Here is an 8,926-nt window from a genome sequence, read left to right on the forward strand (position 1 = left end):
GCTCAGGAGCTGGGGGGCTGCCCGGGCCCCTCACAAGCCACTGGCCCTCTGAGAGGCCTGGAGCCTCCGCCCGTCTGCCCGGAACTCACTTGGGGGGCAAAGGTTGGCGCTGCTGCGGTAGCTGCCATAAACCAAAGGGCAGGCTGAGCCTGCGTCACTCTCAGCTGCCCCTCAGCAGGCCTTCCCCTCCCGCGCCGCTGCCGCCGCCCCAGACAGCCATCATGTCCACCCCAGCCCCGAAGCCCACAGCCTCCCTTGACCCCTGCAGCCCTGCCTGTCCCGCTTGTCCTTAGTTGTCCCGGCACTGAGGGCAGACGGCCCAACAGCGAGACAGACACTTCAGAAGCAGGACAGAAGCCTCTCAGGAGACAGAAGGCAGCCGAGTGGGTGGTTGCCAGGGGCTGGGGTGGGGGGCGCCTGAGTGTGATGCCGGGAGCTTCACCTTTGCAAAGGCTGTGAACGTGGGGTGCACTCCTATGGTGCCCAGAACTCGGCTAGGATGACAGGTGTTGTTTATGTACACTTTACTACTGTTGCAAGTTTTAAACAAGGCTAGGACTTTTTCCAGGCCCACTCTGGGCCTCACTTGCCAGCACAGAAGAGGGTCAAGAGCCAGCTCCGAGCCCTGCCACGCCCTCAGAAGTCACCTGCAACTGCGGTCCGGGGGCCTCTGCCTGGCTCCTGGGCTGTAACGGGGGTGAACAGCTCGGGAGAGGGGACGGTCTGATGAGCTAGTGCCGCTGAGCCTGGAGCTGGGCCCCCCAAGCCTGCGTACGGCCGAGCAGTGGCGTTCAGGGTCCTGGCAAGTCCCTGCCCCCTGGCCAGTGTCCTCCTTGTGAAATGGGCTGCTGTGAGCCTCACACGTGGTAAATCATCCATGACAAAAGCCAGACAACCAGCAGCAGGCTTACTTTCTAGACTGGGGAGAGACAGGTCCTTGGGCTGGGCCAGAACCCTAGGATTTGAGGGCCGCATGCCCCTCGTTCACTCTTGGCTCAAGGCACAATTTGGGGGCCTTGAGGGTTATGGAGGCAGCAAGGGTGCCCCGCTCACCCTGTTGAGTCAGAGCAAGCCTCATGTTCCTCTGGGTGCCCGGTGCCAGGTGACGTCTGGGTCGACCCTGGGGCTGGGAATGACCCGCCATGTGAACAACCACTTATATTACACATCAGGACTAACAAAAAAGTCACATGATCGGCCCAGTTGCTGGACATGCCTTTTCCCATTTTGTAGGCAGGGACACTGAGGTCTGAGACAGCTGGAGGGCGTGGCCAGTTAGAGGCAGCCCTGGCCCACACCCGGGCAGACTGTCAAGCCCGCGCCGCCACCCAGCTGCCCTGTGCCCTGGGCGCGGCCCAGGCGGACCGGAAGCCAGGCGACCTGCCACTTGGGGACTGTGGGCAGGGAGTTGGGCCGGTGCCCTCGGCTCACCCCACGCTGCCCCCCCAGGTCTGGCTTTGCTTTCTTCTCTCTGGGGGTTGCTAGGCTTTCCTTGGTTTTAAACGGTCTTTAATACCCTCCGGGCTCAGCTCCCAACTGGAGGAGCCAGGCCGGCCAGCAGGAGGAGGAGGCCACAGAGGCCTGCTGCTCCTCTGGCCCGGGCTGTCCCTGTCCGGGAGGCCGATGGACACCACACCCGGCCCTCGCTGCTCTAACCCTGCCCACACCCTTAGGCTGCCCTGACCCTGGTTAACCCACCCCCAGCACAGTCAACTTCAGTAACCCCCCACCCACGCCTGCGCGGGCCAGCTCTGCTGACTCCCACTTCTGGGATGACTGGGGCGACTCACAGGCCCTTGGGCAAGCGCCGTCTCAAACCCTCGGAGGACACCAGAAACACTGTCCTCTGCCTCTCTGCCTTCTTCACCTGCGAGTTTCACCTTACCGACCCGGCTCAGGACGCCTCCCTGGAATGTCCCCAGCCCACTCTCCTCACAGTGCACACAGCGGGTGCACACAGCGGGAGCAGGGCCTCCCCGCCCACGGGTGTCCCTTGATGGCTGGAACAATGTCTTTTCATCTCGGGGTGAAGCAGCGAATGCTCGTTGTTTCCGACGGTGTCCCAGATCCCCAAAGCCTTCCTGAGAGAGCCACGCTCACCTGTGACCTCGCCTTTTCTGGGGGTCAGGAAGCCTAACCTGGCTTAGCTGGGACCTGGGGCTTGGGGGCCCTTGCAGGCTCCAGCCAGGGCCTGCAGTCACCTCAGGGTTCTGGGTCCACTTCCAAGGCTGCCTGTTGGCTGGACATGGTTCCCTGGGGCTCGCTGGGCCTAGGGACTCAGTGTCCTGGTCGCTGGCTGTCGACCCAGGGTTGACAGGGGCTTCCTTCCGCACCAGTGAGAAGCCATGGCCTTTGGGGCGCTCAGAAGGGCTCTGTCACTTCTGGCCTATTTTTTTTTTAAGTGATATAACAGTTTATTTTTACATCATTTTGTGCCTTTTCCATCTCAGCTGTCATCCCCGTGGGCTTCCCATCACCAAATCACCCATCACCATAGTCCAGTGCACTTCCCTCCCCCCCTTTTTGATCCCAACCCCCACTCCACCCCCATAAAATGTCTCTGGTATATAGCTGTTCATTATTATTGTTATTTTCTCCCTAGTCCTTTATGCTCCTGCTATGAGTGAAACCATCCGGTATTTTTCCTTTTCTTGCTGGCTTATTTCCCTAGGCATGATCCCTTCCAGCTCCATCCATGTTGCCGCAAAAGGCACGTGTTTATCTTTTTTGGTTGCTGAGTAATAGTCCATTGTGTATATGAACCACATATTTTTAATCCAGTCATGCACTTTTGTCTGCTCTATTCTTCCAGGCTAGTCAGCCTGTATTCAAGGCTGGGGGGCCCATAGGTGGGAGCCCCAGGAGTGGTTCATGGGCTCTGGGGTGCTGAGGGGTCATTGGGGTGCTGAGTATAAGCCCTGCTCTTGCATGTGGTTCCGGCATGCACCAAGTCACAGCGGGCGCAATCTCACGGGCCTGAGGTTTCCCGGCTCTCCAAGGGGGAGCTACCTTATTTCTCCAACCGAAAGGGCGCGAATGGGGAGGAGCCAGGTTTAAACTCGTTAAGGACGATTCTCCCTGCCCATTTGCTGGAAGACACAGTCCCACTTCAGAAAGATTAAACTGCGTGGGGTGGGGGTGGTGTTCCTGTTCCTGCTGTCTATTTCCTCGGGTTCTCCCGAGACTTAAACGGTGGTGCCATCCAGCTTGTTGGAGGCTTCGGTCTGTGGAACGCTGCCAACTGGCGCGGCTGCCCGAAGGGCCCTGCGGATCAGGGAGCCGGTGATGTTCACCACATTACAGTCCAGCCTGTGGGCAAGACCTTGTTTGGATGATACCTGAGTGAGGCCAGGGAGAGCAGGTGGGATTCTTGCTCCCGGGGAAGGAGGGGTGCTCACGAGCAAGAGGAAGCTGTCTTCACACAGAAGAGAATGAAGGGGGGACCACATCTGACTTGGGGGAGGAGAGAGTCCGGGCTCCCTAGAGGAGGTGGTGCGGGAGCTGAGCCCGTGGGCAGGCTTCACTAGGGGTAGGGGGGAGGCCCTGCAGGTGCCAGGCGCCTAGGAGACCCCAGGGTTGCCCTAAGGGGCAGGAGGAGAAGAATCTGGAAAGGCAGAACTAGGGACACACTCCAGAGCTTCCAGAGCCAGGCAGAGGAGTCTGGCCTTGGGGGGCAATTGGGCTGCCCCAGGAACCCCTTCACCTTCACGCCACTCTGGCACCTGGCTCCAGTTTTCAGATAAAATAGCAGAGGCTGGGCGAGGCACAGCAAGCTGGTCAGGGACACACAGCCAGCTGTGGGCTTGAATCCCGTCCACAGGGTGAGGTGGGGGAGCAGAGTCCTCCCGACAACCTACGGGCCAGCCTGGGCCTTCACACTCCGTACAGGCCGGTCAGACAGTGCTGTACCCCTAACAGTGAGCAGCTAGAACTTTCCATGAAAATTTGACCTTCATCAGAAAGAGGTAATGGGCAGGGCAGATCACACGCCTGAAACTGTTCATGTATGTTTCAACTGATGTTTATCTCCGCCCGAGCACCTCTTATAACATGGTCCATCTGGGGGGAGGCGCGTTTTCTCAGAACGGGGGTACCAGACGTACCCACTCTTTGAGCCTTCATTCCCCACAGGAAGCTGCAGTGCTGGGCTGTCAGGTCCAAGGCAGCCTTCGGGCACCATATTGTTCGGAAAAATCAAACAAAGGGGAAGCGCTCCCTGTCCTGAGCGCTCTCTGGACCGGGTGCTATAGAAGGTTCTGCCAGCTCTCCAGGAATGGTGGGGGTATTGGGGGGATTCTCTCAGTTCCTAGACAGAGAAGTTGAGCTCGGTAGGTCAGCCTGGGGAGCAGGAAGCACAGGCCTCTGGCCTTTTTCCAAACCTGGCAGGGAATCTACTTTCGCATCTGTAAAATGGGCAAAACTAGTCTAGCCAGAGGCTCCCAATGTCCTTTGTTAAGAAAACACCAGTTGCTGGGTGCCCTGGTGAGTCCTCTGCATGAGACAGACCTGGCTGGGGTGTGAGAAGCTGTCTGTTCCCAGGAAGGGAAACTGTGGGAAATCTTGGCAACACAATTGTTCCAGGCCCCTCTGCCTCTGAAGACTGCCCTGCTTAGGACTCAAATGTCAAACCAAAGTCCAGCTCTAAAATGTGCGTTCTGTGCATTCTTGCAGAGCGGGGAGAACATGGCGCTGGGCCCGTGCCGTTGACTGTCTCCGTAACCCAGAGAGCAGTCATGTGCACTGTCCAAGTCTCACACCACACTTCCAACACAGGCCACAGTCCTGCCTGGGGGCGTGGGGAGACCAGAGCTGCGGTTCTGGGTCAGGAGAAGGCTTCTTTCTCCCCCTCCTCCGCCTCCGCTTGGCAGTGGCCTTGGTATAGACCTGCAGAAGATCTGGAACAAGGGGGCAGGGCTGCCCGTCTTAGAGATGCCAAGATGGGGAGGTGCCCAGTGGAATGCTCCAGATTGAATGGCCGGAGTAGGAGGACAAAGTCAGGGGAGCTGCTTGGTGGGGGCCTGCAGACCGCCCTGGGGGAAGCATGGGGGTGTAGGCTCCACCCCCTCAAGCACTGTCCAGGTTGCCGCAGCAAGGGGATGGTTGCAGGGTCTCCCACTGCTCAAATGCTCCTGGCTGAAGGGGCAGAGGTGGGACCCGCAGCAGGGGCTGCACCCAGGCTGGCCCCGCCTTGGGTCTCAGGCATAGCAAGGGCTGGCAGCCACTGGCCGTGGGTACCCCGAGGACCTGGTGGAATGTACTGGACCCCTGAGGACCTGGGGTCCAGCGGAAGAGCCACTTGTGATCCCACTTCCACCTCACAGTGCCCGCTGAGAGTTCTGCGCTGCTCGAAGAATAAAAGACACAGCTCCAGGCTCTCTCTTTCACGTGCTCTCTCTCTCTCTGTTAACTTGGCCCAGGCGTTACTTCCTCCAGAAAGCCCTCCAAGTTCCCTCTCATGGGTCAGGGGTCCTGTTTTTGGACTCCTATCACACTCTGTCATTATCTCTAACACAGCACCACACTGCTTTGAAATTCACTGCTTTGAGAACTACAGTAAACAAAATTAGGGGCCTCCCTCGTGGCGCAGGGGTTAAAGACAGCACTATCAAATCAGTGCCAACCGCTGCAGCATGAGTTCAATCTCCAGCCAGCCAGGGAGTGACCCACAGGGCTCAGCAGACCCCTCCAGTCTCCCCACTGTTCCCCTCGGCAGTGGATTTCAGTTCACCTGCCTATTCTGCTCCCTGCTCTGTCTCTGGTGAATCCTCTCACTGCCCCTGCACCTCTGACCTGTACCCCAGTTCTGTATGCATAAATAAATAAATATTGTAAAAACCTATTGAGTTTCGCTAAACTAACTAACTAGCTGACTGGCTGACTGTTGATTTGCAAACTGACACCCTTGCATGAAGGGCAAGGAGAGATGGAAGACCACCCCAGACTGTTAGGTGGCAATTTTTTTTTTTAAAGATTTCTTTATTTGTGCATACAGAACTGGGGTACAGGCCAGAGGCTCAGGGGCGGCGAGAGGCTTCACCAGAGACAGCGTGGGGAGCAGAACAGGCAGATCGACGAAGTACACTGCTGAGGGGAGCAGCGGGCGGGTCAGGAGAGGTCTGCCACGCCATGTGGTCTCCTCCGGGGCAGGCGGGAATCAAACTCAAGCGGAAGTGGCTTTAGATTCTCAGTGCTGTGCTTTAACCCCCTGCGCCACCAGGGAGGGCCTGTTAGGTGGCAATTTTAATGAGCAAGGGAACTTATTTAATGGGCTTCTCTTGAGCAACCGCGTGAGTGAACAGATCTTGACACCTGTCCTTCAAATCTTAAAAGTTTATGAGGCCTCAGTCTCCAGTATCCAGATGTCTCAGCAGCACAGTATTATCTCAAGGCTATGCCCTTGGGGGCAGTTTCTAGTGCTGGGAAGGCAAGTGGACTGTATGTCCCAAGGATAGAGGAGGGGAGGAGTTTCCCACTGCCTGGATCCAGCTAGCATGATCTCACGCTCTCTCAGTGATTTCCTCCTATGATGATAGATAAACAGACAGATTTCTGGGTCCCACAAGAAATCACTAGACTATTGAATTAGAATACATAGGTATTAGGGGTCCAGGAATTTGTTTCATTTTAAAGATTCAAGACAGTTCTTATCATCAGCCAAGTCTGGGTAATGATTTCTGTCGGCCTCTCAGTGGGTCTTAACACCTATGTACATTAGAAAAACTTGGAGATTTTCTAAAACTAGCAATAAAATGCAAAGAATCTCATGCCCCACAAATAGATTAAGTCATCCTCTCAACTCTGAGACTTCTTTTGGTATTCTAAGACCTCTGAGCTAATGCATAATGTGCATAGAAACCACAGGGTGGGACTCACGAATCTATTTCTCACATGCACTGTGTTCCAAGGAGATTCTATACAGAAGCCCACACTGAGCAATGCTTTTTCTTTTTTTCCTAACCACATTAGATTTGGACCCCAGACCTTTGCCTGGCTGTTCTGCCTGTCTAGGGTGGAATAGCCTCCTGACGTTGTCTTGCTGGGAAGTCGACTGGAGGGTAGCGCTGGAACTCAGGTGTCTTGTATCTTAGAGCAACTGAACTAGACAATTTACATGCTTGAACTAACTGCTCAAAACCCACGCTTCTTTCATAGAAGCTCATGTGTAGTTCATGTGTAGTTCAATCCATTGTTTTGTTTAGATCTCCACCTGGTGGTGCTGATGTGGGTGTCCCTTGAGGTTGGGTGGAGCCCTGCCCTTTGTTCTAGACCCAGGAGTGCACAGGGGCCAGCTCGGACTGGAGGGACACTAGCCACTGTAGTGTGGCTAGCCCTAGAGCAGAGCTTTGACTTTTCTGAGGACCACAAAGACCCAAGTTTTACAGGTGCAGAGCAGGGGAGCTGGACTAAGGCAGGACGCGCTGAAGTCACAGGCGAGCAAACATAAGAGTGCTGGGAAGTCGGCCTGGGAAGTTGGACTGAGAAGTCTTACAACTAGTGCACCTTGAACTAGACAATTTACATGCCCGTATATATACATAACATGTACTTAAAGAGATAATAAGTAAATGACCAGCCCAGAGTTCATCACGCCCTTTTATGAGGAAATTCAGTTCAGAGGAGGAAAGCACCTGCCCAAGGCCACACAGCTCTCTTCCTGCATCAAGTTGTAAGGCACAAAAAGTCTCTGGACTTGGATGTCCAATTGAAGGCAAGCTCTATGACCTGATGGCAAGCAGCCATTGTTTTCACCATGTCCCTGGTCTGGCATCTGGCTCACAGTGGGTGCTCAAGAATACATGATCTGAAGAACTGGGACTTGAGTCCTTGTCCTACTACTAAACTAACTGTCAGATTGACCCTCGCTGGAGTTTGGCCTGATAAGTGGAAGGAAGGACAAGGAAACTGGAGAGATAAACAACAGACACAACAGTCAGAGGAGAGAATGCAGTCGTATTATCGCTCCATCCTCTAGTTCACAAGCTGTCCTCACAAGCCTTGATCTTCCCAATCATCTGGAAGCAGGTTACTTTTTCTGCATGCCCCGATGTTTATTTATCTACTGTGGGTTTTACTTATCTCCCAGGGAAGGAGAAACTTTGGTTTGTATCAGTAACTCCCACGGGTTGGCTGACACAGAGCCCAGTTTATGAAGCTTTCTAAGCCTTCGAGGTCCCGGTGACCTCGATTTGCAGACTCGGAAACTGAGGCTCGAGAGCTACCGCTGGCCCAAGGTCACATGGAGATGGACTCCTGCCCACGCCACCCGCGGCGGCTGAAGGACACGTCACGTAAACCCAGCGTCATCTCCTTCCTCCCACCCTTCCCAGACGCTTCCCCTGCGACCTCTCCTCCACGCACCGCGACGGTGCGTCCAGCCGAGACCCTAGCGTCCCCAAGAGATCTTGTTATGCTAGCGGCTTTGGGAGACACGTGCTACTCAGGTGAATGAATCGCACGTCCCCACCCCCGCCGACAGCCAATCACCGCGTGCCGGAGCCCGGCCAGGCCGGCCTATTGCAGGCCGCGGTCCAGGCCCGGCAGCCCACGTGGGGCTCTGTAGACCAGGGAGTAGGCGGCGGGGCTCTGGAGGCGGGCCCTCCCCGCCTGGCCACCAATCCGGACGCCCGCCGGGGACGCGAGGGGCGGGGCCGACGTGGGGCGCCAAGGCTCAAACGTGACGGGCAGGCGGGCGTAGGGCGGAGCCACGAGCGGGGGCGCGGTGAGTGGCGGGCGACGCCGTGCAATAGCAGGAGGGGCTGGGCTGCCTGAGCCAATAAGAAGTCCGCGAGGCGGGCCCGGGCTGCAGCAAGTTCGGTTGCGCGGAGACCGCAGCTGTTCCCTGTCAGTGGAGGCAGCGGCCGTAGAGGCGGTGGCGACGACTCGCGGCGCCTGTGAGGAGGTGAGTGCCGGCGGCGCTGCGCATCTT

General features: G+C 56.4%; 1 protein-coding gene across 1 annotated transcript in view; it reads left to right on the forward strand.

The window, feature by feature from the left end:
- The first annotated feature begins 8,818 nt into the window (after positions 1 to 8,818).
- PC (pyruvate carboxylase) overlaps positions 8,819 to 8,926 on the forward strand; it is a 64,830-nt gene continuing 64,722 nt past the window's right edge. Inside the window, exon 1 of the mRNA XM_004682580.2 lies at positions 8,819 to 8,899. The gene's annotated coding sequence lies outside the window, so the exon portion shown is untranslated. The remainder of the gene's footprint in view (positions 8,900 to 8,926) is intronic.

This window comes from Condylura cristata, unplaced genomic scaffold (assembly GCF_000260355.1).
Source record: "Condylura cristata isolate star-nosed mole 26May11 unplaced genomic scaffold, ConCri1.0 scaffold00015, whole genome shotgun sequence".
Lineage (NCBI taxonomy): Eukaryota > Metazoa > Chordata > Mammalia > Eulipotyphla > Talpidae > Condylura > Condylura cristata.